The following is a 6565-nucleotide window of genomic DNA, read 5'->3' as shown; positions in this document are numbered from 1 at the left end:
ACAGCTTCCCGCGTGTTTCGGACCTCTCTGTTCCGCTGTCTCTGCCCGATTCAGATGTTATTGACCCTTAATCAAGATCTATTAATTAATGATAAAAGGCTGGTGTGCTTTTCACGTACACGCGCGCACACACTCCGCCCATGGCAACGGCCACGGTGACGACAACGGCGTGCGGCACACACATCGATGCAAAGGGGAAAAGCGCACGCACTACGACATCATAGGACACGGATGCACGCAATGTGCACTGCGATCGCAGTTCGCGTGTTCCAGCCGATGGTGAATGAAACGGAGGAAAACTGAAAACGCTCCGGAGGTTATGCTGCGTGTGTCCCCCCAAACAACAGAGAGCGGAGAAGAGCGCGCGAGAGCAACAACACCCTCGGCGGGGCATTCTTGATGGGGAGCCAACGATGACGAGAGCAGCATAAGCGATCGGATCTAGTCGGCATTCGTGGAGCCTCGGATGCCACCTAGACCGAGAATGGAGGGGGGGGGGGGGGGGACAGTCAGCAAGCGTCCCAAACACCCATCGATGGCGATGGATGGGAGTCCGTCGTATCAAGATTCTATTACTACTTTGCTCTGCCAGCTCTTCACCTCAAGCCATCTCCGAAGGCACTCAGGAATGTACAAAAACACCCCGCAGGAACCAGACGAACCAGCTCTTTTGTTTCTCTGCTCATCAATAGGCCGGGAAAGATGCATTGTTCGCTGTGGTTCTCTGCATTGATAAGTGTGTAGAACAAATTTCGCAGCAGGAAGCGATTGTTTTTTTCTTCTCGAGCGCTAATAATGGAGATGATAGTTGAAGTTATGATGATCATCATCACATGATTGGTAATTAGGTTATTAATCGAAACCTTGCTAACTGCTTACTTAGTTTACTTTCAAGAACTTTCGTCAAAAATTAATCAACAGCTTAATAAAAACGCTGGTCCTTGAAGAATGAAGATCCTGTTGGGATGTTTAATGGCGGTGCTTTCAGCGTCAACATCATAACGAATGAAAACGAAAACGTATTTCGCATTTTCTCGCAAGGGGGCCAATTTGCAACGAGAATTGGCCAAACGAAGGAAGGAGGCAAACATCCCCGTGTAATGATAATCGACCTCAAGGAGCGCCTCAAATATGAATGACATTCGCGGTTCCCCGCTCGGTGCAACGAAGGTGCCACTTTGGTGCAAGGTTAAATAAACGAACGAACCGTCGTTTTGAGGGCAATAATTTGAAATGCACTTGCGTTGGAAAGTTCAAAGGACTTTCGCCACGGTGCAATGAACTCGCGGAGCGGGCACCCAAAAAAGCGTAAAAATAAAAACAGACCAGTCCCCGGAGGGAGGCCAGGTCACAGCTTCATCAACGTTTGCGCAAATTTCACCCTCCCTTTTTTGGGGAGGGAGCAAGCTGCGTATGGTAGTTGCTACTTCAGCTTCAGCTTCGAGCGCTGCTCCTTCCTGGTGTCACTCACACAATCGCAATCGTGCTCCCCTCTCCACTCAATTCCGCAACACAATTATCGATGAAAGAGTAATTTATAATTACCATCCCCAGGATGACACCGAGCCGAGCACAACTGCCACACAGCGCAGGACGCGACAGCGAAGGAGCGAGAAGGATGGGAACGGCAATATTTCCGCCGTTCAGTGAGCAAACAGTCGCAACAGTCGTGCTATCAGTGTGGGTAATTGCAGCATGTATGATATGCAAAAGCCTTTCTTCGCTGTATGGCGGAAGTGAAGCCACGCGCTGCGTTGTATGTGACCACAGAGCCATGGTTTTGGTCTCTGTCTCCTGTTTCCCGGTTTGTTGTGTGCGAAAAGGTTATTTTTACTCTGCTCCACACACATCCAAGTCGGCAGTTACAAGTGCCCTTTCTCCTTGGGCCTTGTACAGCCAGATAAAGAACCAAGATGTTGGAGCGGCTGGAACCGGCTGCTGCGCGAATGGTAAATTTGCTCCATTTCCAGAGCGAACACGCAGGCACAACTGTACGTCTTTTGATTGCATTTCAATTGCATCAATATGCATCTTGCTTATGAAGAACAGTGTCTACGTACGGACTGATGTCGTCTTTCGGTCTGTCATCAAATACACTCATCATCGAGACACTTATCAAACTGCTAAATAGTTAAGTGTTTTTTTTTACTAGCTGCAGGCAGATTAAATTCACGATCACAGTTAGAAAAACCAAAAAATGATTAAAATCATAGGAAGAAAAAGGAAAAAAACCTAAACAATCCCGCCTCTTATTCAATTATTGGTTACTTGAGTAAACATATCAATATGTAATTGTAAAACATTTTAACCGGAGTTGAACACTACAACTTCTTGCAGCATAAATTGAGAAGAAAATTTAAATTATTATTGCAAACTGAAAAAAAACCTGCTAAATAATCTCTTTCCAACAGACCTTTCCCCAAAATCCCATTCGATCCCAATGCACGGATCGAGCAAGCAACGCACATTAATGGAAGATCGGTTCCATGTATTGAACACTCATGTAGTTCTTCTGACTTAAATAAAACCAACAAAAGCGATCATCATAATGAAATGTGTGTATCTCGTCTCCATTTACATACTTTCCCCAACGAAGCAAAAAATCCCGATTCCGGCCAGTTCGCCACGTGTGACGCGAAGCGAGAGGAACGATCGGCCAGAGATCGTTGAACGATCGCTGGAAGAACGGGGTCGTCGCTGGTGCTGACGATGACGACTTTTGCGAAAGTATTCTTACTTCTTGATTCGCCAAAAAATAAAAAGCAGAAGAAAAGAACCAACAACTGGGCGGTACGAGCGGCCAAAAAGAAATGCGGAAAAAGGCCCCCAACCTCGGCCCTGGCTCCTGCTGGTCGAGAGGAGAAAGACAAGAGAAAAGTACCCCAAAAGCCGGCGTGTGTGGGGCGCGCACAAGATCTGTGTAGAAAGATCAGGAGCGAGAGAAGAAAAAAAAAATGGTAAAAAGGTTCTCGTTACACCGCGACCTCCACCCACCTCCAGGAACGAGCATACCGAGTCCAGCAGCGTGGCCGGAGAAATGCGAAGCTGCATGACAACGTTGCATGATGATGGGAAATGGAAGAGGAAAATTATGGCGGACCACATGGAATGGAGTGGGCGGAACACGGGGTGGGGGAGGGGGAAGTGTTATAAAATTTATGCTCATCGCGCGGAAGCATCGGGTGAAAGACGCGAGAGAGGCGCGAGAGGACAAGCGTAGGAGAGCCCCACCGGGAACCGGGTACTAGGGGAGCGTCACCACCCGTCACCACCCAGTAACCGCCAGCCACTCCCCCCCCCCCCCCTGGCCGCATGCCGGAGCGAACAGAAGGTGAAACAGAATGAACGACTGCTCGGTCATTGCACCGCGTGACGTCATCGGTTCAATGGCAAATTCTGACCCACATCTGGGGGCCACTTCTTTTCCACTTCCATATCTTGAATCAGCAGCAGCAGCAGCAGCAGCAACAGTCACGGCGGACAGCGAAACCGGGTCCCCGAGGCAGGGGCAGCAGCCCAGGGAAAGACATGCCCGGAAAGGGGGGTGGTTGGAAAAAGAGAGAGAGAGAGAGAGAGCGAGAGATCGAGTCACTCACGCAACGCACGATCGCGCGGCGAGTTCATCGTGCGATCGCTCTCGCGCTCTCTGTGGGGTGCAAGCGCCGCGTGCGATCTTTGCAATCTCGCCAGCGGAGAAGAAACAGCAGCAGCAGATCGCGAGTGTCTTCTGGCAGTAGTAGTAGTAGTGGTAGTAGTGGTAGTGGTGAGTAGTACGCCGACTAGTGGGCTCGTCGTCGGGGTCATGGCGCGCATGGCAACTTCAGAGCCGGACCAGCAGCATCCCGGAAATGGGTTTATGATTGTCCGCGCGTTCAACGACAGGCCTTTTCGTTTCCGTCATCCGAGGCAGCGCTAGAAAAGGTTTCTACTCTTCATAAACTGCACATAAATGCTCTTCAATAAAAAGCTTCCTTTAAAACATTTATCGATTCGGTTCTTTGAACATTATCCCAGATCGATCGCTCTGTTTCCCTTTTACATTCTTTATAGATGATAGATAGAGCGAAACGAATTTGATCTTCTAATCTTTGCATCACTCATTGCCAATCACCTTATCGTTGCCAACGCGCCCCCGTCTGTATGGGTGCGGTGTGTGCCATTTCTGATCCGCGAGATTCGTAATGGTTCAGGGAGATCAGCCGCGTAACGCGTGTACGCATCCTCCTGCTCCACGGCTCCAATCATCTCCATCGGTTTCTGTCAGTCGCTCGTTCAGTCGGACAGGTTCCGATCGCGAGCTCTACGCACAGGGGCACACAGCTGGTTCCCATCACTCCACCACATTCGGCTAGTTCTCATCCCCTTCTCGCCGGCGAGGGGAGTCTCTTCGCATTTCCCCCCAAAAAAAAAAAAATATTCGAAAAAACACTTTTCAGCACACGCTTTGCTCTCTTTCTCACTCTCTCTCTCTCTCTCTCTGGGCATGTGTGTGGGGCACGCACGCACAAATACTCTCACTTTGTCCGCTTCTGTAGCATCGGCACTGTCCACGCCACCTACCCGGGGGGAGGCGATTGCCGGGACAGACAGTGACTCCACCTATTTCCGCCTTCTCCGGGGGATGGCTCCTCCGCTCTGCACTACTCATCCTCGATCTCTCGAACCGGCCAGCCGGCCGGCTGGTCGCCCGGTTCAATCGCTGCTACGCCACGCAGCTCGCGACTCTCCCGCCAGTCCAGTCCAGTCCGGTCAATGCCCTCACGCGTCGAAAAAGTGGACAACATTTCGATACACTTAGGGCCATCCCCCCGTCTAGTGGCCCCCATTGAGCTCTCTTGATGGATATATGATCGATCATCTGATGGATAATGATCTTTTAGTGAAGAGCGGATTCTTCTCTTGTGTGATAGGCGGACCCATTTCTCAACATTAAACAGTATCTAAACAGTTTATTAATGTTACTGGCAGCACCACAGATCAGATCATGGGGTGATAGCAGATCCGCGATAACATATGTTTCATCTCCTCTCATTCAAACTCCGGTGAATTGCAACGAAGCAGCGCATTCTGCAGCAAAAGGTAGAACCAAAACAAACCGATCCGATGTACGCGAACAAATGTTGATGGAAACGCCACCCAAACCGTCATGTCTCCACCCGGTTGCAGTCAAAGATCTTATTTTTTCAAAATATCCGCTTCTCCGTATGCATCTTCCTCCAGCCAGCCGCCCGAGGCAAACAGGGAGCGCTCAGAGAGCCCCCTTGGCGCGTAAGATGCATCGTATTACATAATAACCGCTTGGTGGAGCGATCATCATGAGGGCACAATGGGGCAATGGTGGGGTGGTGGTGTTCATCCATGTCTTCGTTTCCACCGGCCACTGCCGCTGCCACTGCACTCCATCGCGCTACGAGGTGCATACGAGGGATGCTTGTGCTGGGGATGAAGCTACTGGATGCGCGCCTTGGAAGGCGATCAAGTGCTCAACGAGTTCTCGGGTGCTGTGGGGGGGTGCGTGCGTGCAATCTCAGCTGTGAGAGCACCACCCATTGGACTCTGGACGCCGCCGCTCACTCCGGAATGGGGAGCCGCGTGCGGTAGAACCTTTCCACCGTCACCGTTCTTGCTTCTTCTCGGATCGGACAAGCGAAGTGAGGCCCGATCTTTCGGATTCATTCTCCTTCTCGCATCTCTCTCTCTCTCTCTCGCTCTCTCTGTGGCCACTTATCGTTCTTGTGGTATCACTGGTTCTGGTGGTCTGCAGGGCGCAACCGAGCAAGAGCATCGCAGCGAACGCAAGTCACAAGAAAAGGTTATTGAGGAGACCGGAGAGCAGCAGAACTAGCGGGTTCACATGGAGCGCGCGCCCCATGGAGAGAACGTTGGATGGAAACAGTGTGGCGAGTTTTCCTCACCCGTTCGATCATCAGCATTCCCAGTGCCGCCGGCCGCCCGCCCGCCCTTCCCAGAATGATTCTGGTTGCTGAGCACGACGCGGACGACGACGATCACGGCCACGATCACGACCACGGCGACGGCAACGACGACGATGAGCTGAGGTGAACGCACTCCTTCTCGGCCCGGAGCCGATGTTAGTAGGTCACTGCTAGGTGCGGGTCATTGGCCTTCTAGCTCCTCTTCAACATTCGCGAGAACCGTTTTCCCCGCCTTTCACCGATCGCGATGCCGTCTGCGCTCATCTGGCCATTCTTTCTCCCTCCCCTGTTCTCCCTGGCCATGGGGTAGGTTCTTCTTTATTTATTTTTTTTTATTGCTGTTGCTGTTGTCTGCGTTTGGTCTCATCATAGGCTGCGCGATCTAGTTCCTAGCCGGTAGTGGCAGTATCTTTTGATCATCGCGTGCGAGGCACGGTGGCGACATTCTTACATCGATCGTACCGTCGATCGCTATCTAGAATGCCCTGCATCCTGCAAAATTCGTCGCCATCCCGTGTGCTGATGCGTCGCGAAGTCCCGAGGTGAACGCTAACGTCCGGTTGAGGTCAGATTACGCCGTCTTCCGATCGCTGTTTGAAGGTTTCCACCAGCGAGCTTCATCGATTGCT

Source organism: Anopheles aquasalis, chromosome 2, assembly GCF_943734665.1.
Source record: "Anopheles aquasalis chromosome 2, idAnoAquaMG_Q_19, whole genome shotgun sequence".
Classification (NCBI taxonomy): domain Eukaryota; kingdom Metazoa; phylum Arthropoda; class Insecta; order Diptera; family Culicidae; genus Anopheles; species Anopheles aquasalis.
Note: the sequence above shows the minus strand (reverse complement) of the source record.